Raw genomic sequence first — 17,690 nt, forward strand, 5'->3', positions numbered from 1 at the left:
TCCAGGACACCCGGGGATAACTCACCTGCTTTTCTTCAAAATCTGGATCTTTTACATCCACCTGAGAGGGCAGAAGGAGCCTTGGACGCAGAACTTAAGGCCAGCAAATCACACGTACAATTAGGCTGAAGTATCTGTTTCAAAACAAAAACAAAAATACCTGGAAAAACTCAGCAGGTCTGACAGCATCTGCGGAGAGGAACACCGTTAACGTTTCGAGTCCGTATGACTCTTCATCAGAACCAAGGAAAAATAGAAAAAGTAGAAAAACTGTATTCCTCTCCGCAGATGCTGTCAGACCTGCTGAGTTTTCCACGTATTTTTGTTTTGGATTTCCAGCATCCGCAGTTTTTTTGCTTTTATTGAAGTATCTGTTAGACCAATACTCACAACTAACAAGAAAATTTCGGCACAGATGTTCATAAGTGTTACTACAACCAAGTGTTAAGAATTAATTTTAAGACATTGGAACTACTCCAAGATCCAATGGAGATTACCAACAGGTTCATATCTACACAGAATAATTAACACACATCTCAAACTTGAATATATAAAGTCATGAGCAACTGCACTCCATGAAAACCTCTGCGTCTCATGAAGGACAGCACCTCCGACAGTGCTGCTCACCCCATTATTGTGTGGCAACAATATTCAGCAATTGATGCAAATATTTTTACTTGACTGACAAAAATATTTCGGAACATAACATGATTTCGCACGAAATGATTTCTTTAGCTTCAATCACGCCTGACAGTAGAGATAGACACAAGAATGCCAGACTTGACAACGGCTAGGTACTTTAGTACTGTCTTCAGACTTGGGGCCCATCCTCATCGTCTCAATGCTCGCAGATCCCACGCCCCGGTTAGGGTTACCAACTTTAATTGGTCGTATTCGTGGAGGTTTTATCACATGACCTCCTGCTTTCTCCTGTCCCGCCTCTACACTCCTACCATTGGCTGCTCGACATGTCCATCCTCTTAACATCCAATTGGAAGGCAAACAGACTCTTCATTACCTGATTGGATGATGCTTGACTCTCAGTCATACTGCCTTTTTATTCAGCCTCCAATATTTTTATAGCTAACAGATATTGAAAGGAAATGAAAAAAAAAACACCTGCAATTTTTTTTAATGGTGTCGTGATAATTTTTCTCCCTGAGTTGCATGTATGCAGTATCCTGGGGATCGATCTTTAATTCCTGGAGACTTCAGGACAATCCTGGGAAGATTGGCAAACCTATTGCGGGTGCCCTCACCCTCCAGTGCCTCTCACCACTTGCTTTCAGTGCCTTTTAGTTTTATATAGACAGCAATGTGGTTTTCATGGAGTGCGGTGGTTCATGACTTTATATATTCAACTTTGAGATGTGTGTTAATTATTCTGTGTAGATATGTACCTGTTGGTAATCTCCATTAGGTCTTGGAGTGGTTCCAATGTCTTAAAATTAATTCTTAACACTTAGTTGTAATAACACTTATGGACATCTGTGCCGACATTTTCATGTTAGTTGTGAGTATTGGTCTAACAAACAGATACTTCAGCCTGATTGTAAGTGTGATTTGCTGACCTTAAGTTCTGCATCCTTTTTCAAACTGAATCTGTGCATGCTTTAAAAAAATTCATGCCCAGTGATACTTTTGCAGATACAAAAGGGAAATTCATGAATTGGTCAATTTGCCTTCAAATTAGACCATCTTTCTGTTAATTGTATATTAATTAAGTTTAATTGTATTCAGGCGGTCAGCATTAATTGCGGATTCACTTGTGCTCCCATTAGTAGAACTGATTGAAACTGTGGTGGTTGGGTTTGGAGGTTTGTAATATCTGTCTCTGTAAATTAAAAAAAAACTTATAAGTGTGTAAAAGTTAGGCTCCAGTTCTATTCTTCACCACCTAGCTGTCTAGAATAAAACACTTTGCAGTGGAGCAGACTCCACATATATAGTGTTAAATCACTCTGAGAAGATTTCTTCACATTCCTTGGATAAAACTAACAAACCTTTTGTCCCATAAGACAGGGTTATCCAAATATGGTCTTCAGCCTGAGCATTCTGAGCACTGAAGCATTGACAACCCAGTCATTTTGATGCTTATGAGCATCTTGAGAAGACCAATGGTCCTCTCTACCATCACCCTTGTGGAGTCATGACTTGTAACGCTTCTCTGCCTCGGTTCTTGGGTGGCGGAGAGGCATCATGAGCCACTTCTTCAACGGATAGCCCTTGTCACCAAGCAGCCATCCATCCAGTCGGGCTGGAGCACTGAAGAGCCTCTGCACCTGGGAGTGTCTGAGGATGTAAGCGTCATGGGGGCTGCCAGGGTACCTTGCACAGACTTGCAGAATCTGCATCCTGTGGTCACACACTATCTGCACGTTCATGGAGTGGAAGCCCTTCGTGTTGACGAAGGCACCCGCCTGACCTGCTGATGCCTTGATGGCCACATGTATGCAGTTGATGGCACCCTGGACGCGGGGGAACCCAGCAATCGCTGCAAAGCCTCTGGCTCGCTCAGCCTGGCTGGCCTCATCCAAATAGTAAAGAATAAAGGTCAGTACCCTTCTGTCACCAGCTTGACGCAACTGTGGACAACCGAATGGGAGACTCCACACAGATCCCCCACTGAGCCCTGGAAAGAACCGGAGGCATAGAAGTTGAGGGCCGCTGTGATCTTCAGAGCCACTTGCATGGGGTGTCTACTCTCATGGTTGGAGCTGATTTCAGGCCCAATCATCTGACAGATGGAGGCTGTGGTCATCAGTGAGAGGCGGGCCTCCTTCGGCATTGCACCTCAGACATATTGAGGTAGCTGCATCGTTGCCTGTAAACCCTGGCAGCAGGATAGTGGCATCTGCCACGGCCCCTTCTTCCTTGGACTTCCTGTTGGCCCTGCGCCCCTTGTGCCTGCGCCTCTCCTCCCACAGGTCCCTGCCCTGGAAGCTGCATTGGGACACCTGGTCTCCTCCCCCTTCTGCCCCTCTCTTCCTCCTCAGAGGAAGTGCCTCCAGCGGAGACCACAATTACCAGAGTAAGGGAAGGCTATCTGAGACCTGGAAGGGTTCATACGATCTGAACTCTCGGGGAGCCTGGCAAACAGCAATGAGTCCTGAAATGAAGCCTGGGAATGCTAAGAATGAAGCCCAAACAGAGATGAAGCTGCCAAGTACCAATAAGCAATCAGCTGCAAACTATCTCCAAAACTCCTCACTTTTCACACCGATAATGCTGCTGACCCTTTTTATCCCACCCTTGGATGAGGTTTTTGAAAATGTCGGCCTGCTCATTTTGCCCGTGCGACGAGCAGAAAACCCACAGACAAGGTAAAATCACAATCAATTGGACTGTTAAGGGCCTTAAGTGGCCTGTTAATTAATGGCGGGCACTGCTCCGGCACCCGCGTGCGCCCACCGAGCAAAATATTGTGCGAGCGCGCGATGATATTGGGACACTCGCCCGACATCATTGTGCGCTATTTTACTCCCGGTTGGGTTGGGGACGAAAAATTTTAGTCAGCAGTCAATTGATTGCTTTTGGGAGGCCGGCGTGTTTGTGATTTCGGGCCCCGCTTGCCTTTTGGATTATTGCAGACAGGCGTCACGTTGTCAGGTTGCTGACCCAATGTCATGACACCCGATTTTACGAAGGCACGGGAGGAACAGCCTCCTGATCTGTCTCCGTTAAACCCAGCCCCGATTGTGTGAAGCTCTGCACTGGGGGCGTTGGATGGTAAAATTTACTCCCACGCCTCACGGAGCAACATTGAATCCCTTTGCAAAAATAAGACCTGAATTGTTTCAGGAGCTTAATTTACAGAAATCTAGATTACTAGGTATGACTTATACCTCATGATCCTTTGTGTTGTGTCTTCCAATGGCAGAACCAGTGTGGTTTGGCAACATTTTTCTATCGGTCTGCTGCTGCAGGGTCACAAATGGCACCGTTCTCTAGTTTAGAGGAGAAATGGAGCCCATCTTCCTCATTGCGGCCCGATATTTTGTGCATTTCCCTTACAATCAGCCTTGGTAGGAAAATGGAACAAACTGACCTATGACTATACAGGAATGGCGGGAGGAAAAAGGGCAATATTCTTCCAATGGACTCCACAAAGGTCAATCCCACATTCCGTAAAGAAAAAGTGAAGCACTTGTATCTATGTAACGCTTCTCACGACTTCAGGATTCTGGCGTGGACCAGGCCAGGTGGGCAGGAGTGGGAGCTCGCGTGGCAGGAGCCCGCGAGATTGGGTTTGTCCCTGGCAGTCAGGTAAAGTGGTCAGGGTGGGGCGGGGGTGAGAAGGGGCAGTGGAAAGTGCAGTGGAGGAGGGAAGGAAAGCCAGGGCAAGGGCAATCCAAGTTTTCCAGGTGGTCCTCATCATTGTGGGGAGCGGAGCACGTCACATCTCAGGTCTTGGGCTGAAATAGCAGTTTGTGACCTTGTTGATCTCCGTATTTAATAAGGATCCTGTTGCCTTCCTCCTGACGTCCAATGAAGTTCTTTGGAACTGCTGTTGATAAGCTGTTGAGTAAACTTGGCAATCAGTCTTGCTAAGATAGTTTACAGCAGAGTCAGACAGGATGCAGGAGTGGGGCCCACAGAAATAACCTGCGCTGGTACTCCATAATCATGACCCTTCCACTCTCCCTTCGAACTTTACCATCCATGACCTCCCTAATCCCACCATGCAACTCCACCCTCTGTGATCAAGACCCTTCCCCCCTCCCCACTGCTCCAGCAACCTCCCTTTCTGGCGGCAGCTCCGACCAGTTCTCCTTTGCCATACCTCGCAAAATGTGTGCAAAATCACGGGAGCTTCCAACTGGTGCGAGGAAATGACAAGATTCAGGAATTCTGGGGGCTTTCTACCTTTTAGTCCTGCTCAAACTGACCCTCCCAGGCTAGTCCAGATAAAGAATCAGTGGCCAGGATTTTACTAGCCCACTATGACTGGCTGGGAGGGCTGCTAAAATGGCGGCAGGAGGTGTCGGGAGGGAAGCCTGATATCTTTCGGCTGCCACGGGATATTCCCAGAAATGGGAATGGCAGCAGTTTGGCCGCTCGCTGATCTGGCCGTAAATGGCCATTTTACCACAATCCCGGGATTTTACTGGTGTCAAAACCGACTCTCAATGTGTGACCTCTCAGTGGCTTCCTGATGGGGTCGGCTTTCCATCCCAGGTGCTCCCATGGCCCACAAGGGGAGCGCACAGCAAGGACCATCCCTGTGGCTCCGATGCTGCCGCTGGAGACTTCAACCCTCTGACAGCCAGGGCTGCCTGCATGACACAGTTGATTAAAAAAAATTCTCACTGCCGCTTCAAGGGTGCCTCCCTGTAGCCTCAGCAGCAGCCACCTCTATTAGTTGCTCTGCCAAGGCTGCCAAGCTGCTGGATATTTGATAAGGGCCTCTTAATCGACCACCACCCTTGAAATCCCCTCCGTGGTCTCAAAGTTGGCCAGCGCAGGCTTGGGACATGCATTTGACAGCCGGATCCATGACATGCCTGAAATCAAAAGGAGGCTTACTTAGTCAACTGTACCTGTGTGGGGTCTTTGTAGACCTATCTAATTCGTCCCCTTTTCCTGACCTTTCCCCGTAGCTCTACAAATTTTTCTTTCCAAATGTATATCCAATTTTCTTTTGAAAGTTACTGTTGAATCTGCTTCCTCCTCCCTTTCAGGCAACGCATTCCAGGTCACTGTGTGAAAAGACTGTCTCCTTATTTACCCCCATCTCTAGCACAGTACCACGCTGGGCAGCATTCTACTTACTGATTCATTGGGTACTTCAGTATTTTAATAAGTCTGCTTTCTTTCTTTACCGACCCATGGGAAAACTTAATGAGCTGTTGCAGCTTTTGAATTAATGGTCCTCTGGGAACGTCTGCTTTCTTTGTTCTTTAAAGCATGTCTAATTACAGTTAGCTGTTAAAGAGATTGTTGGATAGTTAGATATTGATTTGATGGTCCAGGTATTTATATACGAGGAGAACATCTTAAAGGAAGTATCCTTTTTTTTTTGCATGCTCATGAAATGAGTTGGAGCTTGATACATGCAGTTTTCTCTGAACACGTGAGAGGCACTTACTCAGCCTGATGGCTGCAGTCAGCTGCAGGACACGAGAGAGGGAAATGACTACGGTGACCCCTGAACATAGACCACAATGGCAGGACAAAACAGATGGGCTTAATAGGCACTTCCTGTTTTTATATTTAATGCCAATACCTCGATGATCTCCCCTCTGAGTCAGAAGATTGCAGGTTCAAGTCTCACTCTGGACACTCCAAAGTCTAGACTGTCATTCCCAGAGCAGTGCTGAGGGAGGACTGCACTGTCTGGGGTAGCGTCATTCGGTTAAACCTCTGGTCCCTCAGGTGGATGTAAGTGATCCCATTTTGCTTTTTGAAGAACCGTTCTCCCCGGTGTCCTGGTCAATATTTATCAGCCAACATCATTAAAACAGATTATCTGGTCTTTGTCATATTGACTTCAGTGGGAGCTTGCTGTGTGCAAATTGTCTGCCATATTTCTTACATCACAACAGTGACAGCGCCTCAAAAGTATTGCTTTGGCTGTGAAGTGCTTTGGGGTGGCATGAGGTCAAGGTATAAATATTGCCCAGGACACAAAGGAGAACTCCCCTCCACATCCTAGAAAGAGAGCCATGGATCCTTTACATTCACCTAAGGGGGCAGATGGGAACCAAAAGCTTAACTCCACCACTTCACAACAAGGCAACCACTTGGGGTAGTATTAGGGTTGGAAGGGTTAATGTGTGGGACTGTGTAAACAGCACTGCCCATAATGATGATGTAAGAGACACATGATCAAGAGCTGAGAGGAAGAATGCTTCTAGCTTAGGCAGGGTAATACCTAGTCAATGTATATCTGTATATAGTTCTGTTAATGTCAATAAACCAATTATTTTTAGATATACCAATATCTCAGGAATCATTCTGCAGCCAGTCCAACCAACATTTTTCCAGGTAAATCTGTTTTTGTTTTGGATTTCCAGCATCCGCAGTAGTTTTTTGTTTTTATATAACACTTGGAAGCTGGCACGCAACCAGATAAGATAGGGTAATTAGCCATAGTCCACGAAGGACCACAGGCACCTCTATTAGAGAGAGAAGTGGTTATATAGTTTGAGGGGCACCACTCCACTTCAAGCTTGGGGTGGGGCAAGGAGGATGGCCTTCATGAACTACCATAGCTGGCTCAGGGATTGAACCCATGCCATTGGCTTCATTCTACACCACACTCGAGTCACCTAGCCAACTAAGCTAAATGACACCCGGAGTCAGATAAATAGCATTTGTAACAGAGCAAACACATGATATTATTGCTAATTCCCTATGAGATCATCTGTTTCCCATTATTAAACTACTATGGCTGGAATTTCCCAGCCCCGCTGTGGCGGCTTTCCCCGAGGAGGACGTGGTGAGCCATTCAAATCTTCGTTGACTTCAGCGATGCCGGAAGAGGCTGGTTGTAGGGGCTTGAAAATCCCACCCTGTTTCTTTCCAAATGCCTAGCTGTGTATGGGGGAGGTGGGGTGGTTGCTGGGATCTATTTTTTTTTATCTACAGCTTAATTTCTGCACCTGGACTTCATTCCTTATTTCATTCCATTTATGGTGAACCCCAATGCGCCCTCGTGTGATCAGGCTTGATCTTGGATGACTAAATATTTGAATAGGCTTCTGCCTAGGACTTTTTGATAGAATGAAAGGTTGGATGGGCTATTCCTGGGAAGTAACGGGAGGGGGTTGGTTGTAGATTGTGGCACCCCCTAATACAAGGATAAGTTCCCTGGTATCCAGAATTAGAAAGAAGGTTCCAGCTGTCAGCTCAGTGGATAGCATTCTCTCCTCGGAGTCAGAAGATTATGGATCCAAGTCCCGATCCAGGCTGGCTCTTCAGTGCTGCACTGACAGAGGTGCCACCTTTTGGATGCGATGCTAAACTGTGGCCTTGCCTGTTGTCTCTCAGGTGGGCCTATAAGATGACACTATTTCGAAGAAGAGCATGGGAGCTATTCCCAGCTTGACTAATATTTATCCCTCAAGCAACACCATGAGAAAACAGATTGTCTGATCATTATCACATTACTGTTTGTGGGAGCTTGCTGTGTGCAAATTGGCTGCTGCATTTCCTACAATACAACAATGATTACACCTCAAAAAGTACTTGGTTGTCTCTAAAGCACTTTGGGATGTCCTGAGGTTGTGAAAGGTGCTAACTTGCTTTTCTCTATCTAACAATGGATAGAGAATGGACTGCATGCAGTTCAACCTTATGACTTCCATAGCTCCTGTTCTAAGTGAAGGGCTGGGAAATAAAATAAATAAATTAGAGGGCACAATTTTTAGCCCCCACTGGGGCTGTGAATGGAGGTGGGTGGGGGCTAAAAATAGCACCACCCACAGATCTACAGGCTTCTCCCCAGCAACAACCCCCACCCCCTCGAATGGTGGCCTGGCTGCAAAGGCCTTTTTGTGACTTCAAATTTGTAGAAAAGTTGAAGACCATCCCCATTTTGGTGCACCCTCTCCCTTCACTTACCAACCTTGGCATCCTGCTGCTGCTTTCAAGCTGGAAGGCCTCTGATTGGTCATCCAGCTTCAAGATCCACCCACCATCCTTAATAAGATGGCAAGCTCACCCTCTGGCCATTAATTGGCCAATTCAGAGAAAATCACGATCAGTGACTGTTTTCCACGCAGGGATCCACATTTGGACCTGATGGTGGGGTTCAGAAGCCCACAGGCAAAATCCTGCCCAGAGATCCTCATCACTATATATCCCATTTTCTGATGTCATGTTCACATTACTCAATGCCAAATCTAATATGAATCTTTGCTTTTCAGGCCTTACATTCTGAAATCAAGTCTTTTTGCTCTAGGTCGTTTTTAAAAATCTGCACTTATTTAAAAAAAATAAACTGAGTTTATGACCATTGATTTAATATGCATAACACTGTAGTTTACATTGTCCAAAACAATAATAGTTTTTAGAGTTTTCACATTGTGAAAGATAGAATAGATGAGAGAGGACCATTTAGCCCATCTACCCTGCAGTTCCCCTAGCTTGGTATCCACCCGTTTCTTAAATGCTTGCAAGATTTCACCTAAAATTCTCACTCTTGTTTCCAAATCCATCCATCTCCACTCCATTACTCTGTAATGTCTTCCAGCCTTACAACCTCCAAGGCGTCTGCATTCCTCCACTTCTGGCCTCTTGAGCATCCCTGACTTTAAACACTGCTTTACCTGGGCCATAAGCTCTGGAATTCATTCTTTAAACCTCCCCACCTTTCCGCTACTCTTTCCTCCTTTAGGATTCCTTAAGATCCATCTCTTTGACCAGGCTTTTGCTCTCCTGTCCCATTATTTGCCTTATGTGGCTCAACGTCAAATTTTGTTTGGTAGCGTTCCTGTGAAGTGCCTTGGGAAGCGTTACTATATTAAAGGTGCTATATAAATGCAAGTTGTTGTTCTTCTTAGGCAGCCCCTCATGATCGAGGATGACTTGCTTCTAGTCCATTTTGATAGGTTCTGAGGTGGCTGATAAATCCAATGCACGACCTGCAGACGCTGTCACATGCGGGGCTGGTGCTGTTTGAAGGGCTGGGCAGGTGGATTGTTTGGAGGTTTGTGCGTTCCCTGCGATGCCTCTGCACATTCCCAACAAATTCTCTTGATGTGTTTGGAGCCTTCACAAATGAGCCTTCTCCATTTTGTTCAGTCACAAGCCAGGGTCTCCCATGATTCGGCGGCTGAGTTTGGCTTCTTCAGGGATGCTTGGAAGATATTCCTAAAGCGATTCCCCTGTCCTCCAAGGTGCCTCCTGTCACGACTGAATTCCGAGTGGAGCAGTTGCTTTGGGAGTTTGGTGTCAAGCATATGAATGACATGTCCTGCCTGGCCGAGCTGGTTTTGCATGATTAATGCCTTGATGCTGGGCAAGTTGACTTGGGAAAGGATGCTGCCGACAGGCTACCTTTCTTTCCACCAGCTCAGTGGGTAGCACTCTCACCTCTGAGTCAGAAGGTTGTAGGCTCAAATCCCACTCCAGAGACTTGAGTACAAAATCTAGGCTGACATTCAATGTGGTACTGAGAGAGTGCTGCACTGTCTTATGGATAACTGAGGTCCCATTTGCCTTCTCAAGTAGATGTCAAAGATCCCAGGCACTACTTTGAAGAAGAGTAAGGAAGTTTTCCCTGGTGTCTTGGCCAATATTAATCCCTCAACCAACAAGGAGGAAAACAGATTATTTGGTCATTATCACGTTGCTGTTTGTGGGATGTTGCTGTGTGCACATTGACTGTCATGTTCCCCACATTACAACAATGACTACATGTTAAAAGTACTTCATTGGCTGTAAAGCACTTTGTGATGTTCTGAGGTAATGAAGGGCACTATATAAATGCAAGTCTTGACATCCACCCTAAATTTGTAATTTACTAATTTGAATCTGTGTCCCTTGTTCCTAACGAATTAAGAAATGAATTCCAGTTCATTAACAGAATGTAAAGACATAAATGCAGTTTACCAATGACAGCCACGGTTCCATGGTTAGCACTCTCACCCCTTTCTCTTACTCAAGAGACTTGAGCACAGGCTAACTCCCGTGTAGTACTGAATTCAGAGGTGGGGTGATAGAAAGGAGGGAAAGTAATGTAGCCCGTACAACACCAAGTAAAATCACTTTTACCTAGAAATAAATGTAGGATGGAGGTACAGGCAAAATTTAGCTATTTGTCATTCAGCGATGGATCAGTATCATAAAAAAACACCAGGGGGCACTCTGGGTATGTCTCTCGTATTCTTGATGCTTTACAAAAACTTTGCATTTTCTTTTGGACTTGCACAGAATTAAGGAGCAGATGTTGCTCCTGTGTGTCAGATTGGAACGCCTCATGTACATTTACAATTTGAAATGCTAGATTTAGGCTGTAAATGGACTAAATGTGTAGCATGTTAATGGTTGTGTTATCTGATTGCAGATATTTAAAATGCTTCCTTGGCATTTTTTGAAGTGTGACAGTTTCCCATTGGTATTGCTCTGTTAATTTAACAGCTCCCATAAAATGTGAACACAGCTATGCTTCAGTCACTAGGGCTGAAGACTGAGATTCCCACTAATTCACAAGTGAGGGTGCCTTGAATACCTTTTTCACAACGATCATCTGCGTAATCTGTCAAATATATGAAGGTATCTTGCGTCTGGGTTCAATTCCTGTCATTTTTTTTTGCATTATGAATTCCTATGCTCTCACATGTATAATGAAACCTGTTAATATGAAAAATGCCAGCCTTTTCCCCTACACTCTTTCCCCAAAATGGCACAGGAAAAATAAGGGCAGATTGTATGGGTTTAAAATGGGGATTGAAAGTATGCCTATGTACTGTGGTCTAATGACCTCCTGCCTTTTCACCACCTCACTCAAAGACTACACTTGACCGCTCGTGCACAGGGTAATGGGAGAGCAGCTAATAATATTTGAAACATTTTATGGCAGCATGCACTTCGATTCAGCTTTTTCCAAGATAAATTCCACATTTATACTGGAATCTATCTATGTAAACATACAGTGCTATAATTACACTCTTCGGCCAGTGGTGGTGCTCTGCTTCTCCACTGGGGGAGAAGGTACAGCCTGGCAAGTTTCACATGGGCAGTTTCTATTTGAAACTAGGAGATGGGAATTTATAATGGAAATAAATACGAGTAAGAACAGAATATATGATAAAAAGGGGATTGAGTTATCTTTGAACATCCTGGTCTAATTACCCCATACTATTTGGCCCTGCTTGTTAAACTTCTGATAGCCAGTTGGTAATTAGATGGACATGCTGATAAGGTTAGGTGGTGAAGTAGGGTGGGAGAAGATTTGTGTGGAAGATAGGCAAGATTCTGTTGTGACGAATGGCCTGTTTCTGAGCTGTGTATCCTATGTAGTCACTGATTGAAAGTCACATACTGTACGGCAGTAAATTTGCTTCAAAGTTTTGTACAACGAGCTTTCTAAACGACACAACATATTTCAAATGATTTTGTGGCAAACAACACAATTCAATGAGAACTGAGAAATTAAGCAATAGAGAAGGGCACACAAAGAGGAACGGCTGGGGGGAGACAGGGGCTGCTATCGTTATTGTATGGCAGTGAGGGAGCAGGGCGCATGTCTACAGATAACCTGGAAATACCTGGAATGTGGGCATCTGGCTGAATTTAATGCTAAGGACCACCTTTTTTTACTCTGGGTGGAATTGTCCCAGATTTGCACTCAGTGTGGTAGTGGACGGGAAAAAGGACGCTTTACCCGCTGGCCGCAATGGTGGGTTTTCACGCCGTATCATCCCAATCCCGCCTCATTAATCATGCCTTCCCAGGATCCATGCTGTTTTGATGGGGGCGGGCTCTGATTTGCCCGCCACGCCATCACCTCACCACCTCATCAGGCCGGGCACCACACTTAAACTGCAGCTGTGCACACACCTCAGTGCTTCCAGCCCAGGGCTGCTGCAAAGAAGGCATGGCCCCAAAAGGCCAGAAGACTGCGGTCCCCCCAGTTCAGTGATTCGTCCCTTGAATGCTTTTTGGAAGCAGTGGACGCCTGTGTGATGCCCTCTACCCCCATTTGGGTTGCAGGAGGGGCAACAACATTACCACTCTGGCTTGGTAGGTGATGGTAGCGGTGATCAGTGCCAATGCTGCACAGAAAAGGTTGGCCGTCCAATGCAGATAGAGGATGAATGATCTGATCTGTGCTGCCAGGGTAAGGCAACCATCTCATCACTCTAAACTCACACACTCAAGCCCATCACACATTCACTGGCATCTCACTCACTGCCAACTCAAGGGACATCATCACTCTCTCTCACACACACCCTCACATCTCCATCTGGCCTCATCTCCTCTGGAGATTGCCTCCTCATCCCTCACCACCTTGAGGCCACTTGCACAGATCAACATGTGCCCCCAAACACACCCTGGGATACCCCCTTCCCCAGTATAGCCCTCACCCAGTAGCCTCTTCCCTTGCCCAAAGCCACTTCTTCCCCCTCCCCAAGCAAGCCCTAGCCCTGTAGCCATTGAAAAGCCACCCCCACCTTATGGCTGGCCTGGTAGGTAGAGACCTGCCTGTCAGCTCTGTGATGTGGCGCTGTCTGCAAAGCCTGGTGCTGATGACTGAGTACTGCCTGAAGCAAGGTAGGCAAACAAACCTCGAAGTCCCAAGCGAAGTGCAGCTCGCCAGTTGTAATACTGTTGTAAAACAGTGTACGCTGACATGCTTGGATGATCCAATGTGGGGGCATGATTCTGGTGGTCTGGCCTTATAATGATATGCAGGTGTATTACAATAAGTTTTCCGATATCTGACGGCAGGAAACGTGGCCTGCCATTGACAGATAGAGCGGACGATTGCAAACTGGTTTCATGAAGGCGTGAAACCGATTTTTGGCCTTCTCGCCATATTGTCCGCTCACACTGCCAAACACGTTCAATGCCAGTGGGCATGGAAAATTCCATCCTCTGCTTTTCACCTGGCAACTGGACAGATTGTGAGGCTGCCCGACTGCTGGGCAGTCCCCAGCTATCAGAGAAAATCAGGGTTGTTCTGGGGCTCAGAATGCTGCCACAAGGAGGGAAAGATTTTGTGGAGGGCTTTAAATATTGCGAGGTGTCAGAAGAGCAAAGGTGATTTGAAGATTGTGAGGGAATTTGAGGATCACAGGGGCCTGTAGATTGTGGGGGTCTGCAGACTGTGGGGGTCTGAAGACCGTGGGAGTCTGTAATCACGGGGGTCTATAGATCGTGGGGATCTATAGGTCGTGGGGGTCTGTGGATCACGAGGTTTCAGGATCGCAGGGACACTAAAAACCTTTGGGACAAAAGCTTGGTCAAAGAGGTGGGTTTAAGGAGTGTCATGAAATAAGTAAGAAAGGTAGAGAGGTTTAGGGAGGGAATTCCCTCAGGGAATCCCTCTGGCTAGGCAGCAGAAGACATGGCCGCCAATGGTGGAGGGTTTAAAATAGGGGATGCTCAAGAGGCTAGATTAGGGGAGTGCAGATATAGCATAGGGTTGTGGAGATGGAGGGATTTGAAAACAAGGATGAGAATTTTAAAATCAAAATGTTGCTTGGCTGGGTCAACATAGGTCAGTGCGCACATGGTGATAGGTGAACAGGACATGGTAGAGTTAGGACACGGAACTTTGGATGACCTCAAGTCAATGAAGAATGTGGGAGGTCGGACAGGGGTGCATTGGAATAGTCATGTCTAGAGGTAACAAAAGCATGAATGAGGGTTTCAGCAGCAGATGAGTTGAGTCAATGTTACAATGGTGGAGTTAGGTGGTCTCACTGAATGCATGGATATGTGGTCAGAATCTCATCTCAGGGTCCAATATGACACCAAGGTTGTAAACAGTCTGGCTTAGACTCAAACAGTTGCCAAGGAGACGGATGGATTCGGTAGCTAGGGAACAGAGTTTGGAGTGTGACTAGGATTCTGACCTAGTAACAGTGAATGAACAATGACCTATATCCAAGTCGGGTTGGTGTGTGCTTTGAAGGAGAGGTGATGGTGTTCCCACAACATTACTGTTATTTTTCTTCCTGTGTTGGAGGTTTTTGTTTGAGAGAGATGTGCTGCTGAAGTAACCTTAGTGAATTGCTGCAGTGTTTCCTGTAAATGGGCTGTACTGCCATGCTGCCATTGGTGGAGAGAGTGGATATTCAATTCAGTGACAGCGATCTGTTGGCTTCTGAACCATTAGAGAAGCTGACCAAGAGCTGGCGCTCAACCAACTGCTCTGTCCTGCTGGATGCTGACCTTCTTACTATTGTTGAGGCCCATCTGACAAACAGTCAATATTCCAGCATACTCCTGACTTGAGCCTTGTAGCTGATGGAATGGTATTAAGGAGCTAGAAGATGAGCAATTTGTCACAAAGTACCCAGTCTCTGTCCTGCTGTTATAGCCACTGTGCTGATATGGCTAGTTTAGTTCAGATTCTGGCTAATGTTAATAATGAGCCTTGGCAATTATGGCAATTACCAGGAGAGGTGGCTGAGTATTCCTCTAGTTTCAGATGGTTAATTATCTCTCTGTCTGTTCATCCAGCTATCTCGCTATCTCACAGTCCCTTTGCCTTTCTTTCCCTATACAACAGGAAATTAGAAGGAAGAATGGGGAGAAGAATGAATCCAGAGATGGTGAAAGTCATGTTTTTAAAAGCTTTTCCATAGCTTTCATTTTTCATATAGTAATCTTTAAGGGCCTATTCACTTCTATCAAAATAACATTACTGTAATAAACCCATTCCTGACATTTTGACAGCATTAGTACAATAAAAGGAGATTTTTCAGTAGCGCAGTATTCAAACTGAATATGAACCACACAGTTTCCTGGGCCTGAATTTTACCTTTGCCGGGCACGCGTGACCACGATCGGCCCCTGACTGCGATTTCACGCTGGCCGGCCAATTAGCAGCCAGCCAATGTGAAATGCGCGATGAAAAGCTCAGCGCTGCTGGGGTGGGGGCGGGTGGAGGGTGGGCGATGACATCACCCCGGAGCACGGGCGAGCGCTGTGAGAAAACTCCCTGAGGGGAGACAGCTGCCTCTGGGAGCTGCAGACCTGAAAAAGCTGAAAAAAATATCCATGCATCACAATCAATCACCTGAAGATATAACTGATAAGAATGCTGCCCACATATATTTATTTTTATTTTAATTCATAACAGAAATTTCAGCCTGGCCTTGGATGAGGTTTGATGAAAAATGCAGAGGCCGCCTGACCGATTTGACCATCTGCCAACCGTAAGGTTAGATGGGCCATGAAAAGTCTGAGACAATTGCGCCGTTATGGACTTAATTGCCCTCTTAATTGTTGGTGGGTGCGCTTCTGACTTTTGCGCGTGTCCGCTGAGTGAAATATCGTGTGAGTGCACGATGACGTCGGGACGCTCGCCCAACATCTTCTCGTGCAATTTTACGCCCGATCGGGTTGGGTGCCCGCCCGCAGGGCGTAAAGTTCAGCCCCTGGGCTGGTGGCAGTCTGAGGCTAACAGAAGAGTGCCCTTAAGAAAATAGTTTGACCAATGTATTTTTGGGAAATGGGAAAGGTGGGGAGAAAAGGTGAAAGCTTCATTTTTGTCACATGTATCATGATGTACTGCGATGTGATTTATGTCACATTGTCACGCGCTCGGAAACAAGTGAAAAGGGGTGCAAAAAGGCAGTGCCCCATTTGGCATCTTTATTTGAGGGAGGAATGTTGGCCAGGAATCTACACAAAACCTCTTGCCCTTGTTCAAGTAGCCCCATAGATCTCAAGCATTCATCTGGACAGATTTGTGTAGATGGGGACTTCAATTTAATGTCTCACCCAAATGGTGGTACCTTTGGTATTGCAGTGCTCCCTCAGTACCGCACTGAAGTGTCAAGCTAGCTCATGTTCTCAACTTTCTGGACTGTAACTTGAAACCAGAGCCTTCTGACATGGAGATGGGAGTGCTACTGCCTGAGCCAAGCTGCACACGTGCATTTTTTTCTGTCTGGTCTTTGGTTGCAAGCCCTCCAGGGTTGGCCTGTAGTCTCCAGGAATTGAAGATTCACCTCCAGGATATTTCTGCAAACAACCCAGGAGAAAAACCATAGGGCCATTAAAAAGCAATGGCCAGGATTTTCCAGCCCTGTTGTGGTGGGACTTGCTGCGGGAGACTCAGAGGGACCGGACGATCCCGCTGGCTGGCGGGGCCGGAAAATCCCAGCCAACGTATTTCCTTATCCCATTTTCTTTATTACTTTAAAAGCTATTGGAGATGGTTCAGAGCGGCTGTTTCACTAACAAGATTAATCCAATTAGGTAATAAAAGGGGTGAAGCCGAACTTCCAAAAACAGGTGAGTTGGGTGTCTGCAAACCTGTGGAGAAAATAAAATTGAGCGAGGAGCAGATTGCACAGGATACAATTTCTATGCAAAAGGCATTGGGAAGACATCTCTGCCGATGCTTTCTCTTCTGTCAAAACTACGTGTTTGCTTCAAGTTTCTATTTGCTTTTCTGAATATTTTTAGCTCATAAGTTGACGCTTTACTTCTAGGCCTGTCACGCCTTTCGTGATTCACATCTAACCTTTCTTGCCCTTCCTCCCTTCTGCAATCTCTAATTGTAAGACATTTCCCAATAGGTTAAAATATGGCATTAGGTTTGATGTTTAATGAGGTGTGAGTTTATTTTCCCAGCAAAGGTCAGTATTGATTTACCACTGCATGCAAGAATATATTACAATTACACCACCTTATCAGAATTCCAAATCCATGCAATGTAATTTCATAGTTTTATACAAAATGAAACACACATCTTCAGTAATAGGACCCGGAATGCTGTGTTGAGGAACTACTTAGTAAGCAGTTTGTGGATCATGTTCAGGTTACTGAGGGATAATTTTGTTTAAGGCGTAATTTTCTGACTTTGTGTTTTTTGCAGAGACCCATTGGACACACTTGCCAGAAATTCTATGTGTCATTTTATGATGGGTTGGATTAATAATCAGAAAAACCTGGCAGCACGTGCTCAGATTTCCAATTTGTGTTTCTGGTAGAAAAGGCTCCCTGCCCAGGAATGCAAGGTCAGAAAGTTATCCCTATAATGTAGAAATATTGCAGCCACA

The 17,690-nt window shown here is 45.8% G+C and overlaps 1 protein-coding gene across 1 annotated transcript in view; it reads right to left on the reverse strand.

Moving 5' to 3' along the window:
* Positions 1-17,690, reverse strand: part of slc35c1 (solute carrier family 35 member C1) — a 64,462-nt gene that overhangs the window by 10,032 nt on the left and 36,740 nt on the right. The window lies entirely within an intron of this gene.

Source organism: Cetorhinus maximus, chromosome 9, assembly GCF_964194155.1.
Source record: "Cetorhinus maximus chromosome 9, sCetMax3.hap1.1, whole genome shotgun sequence".
NCBI lineage: Eukaryota > Metazoa > Chordata > Chondrichthyes > Lamniformes > Cetorhinidae > Cetorhinus > Cetorhinus maximus.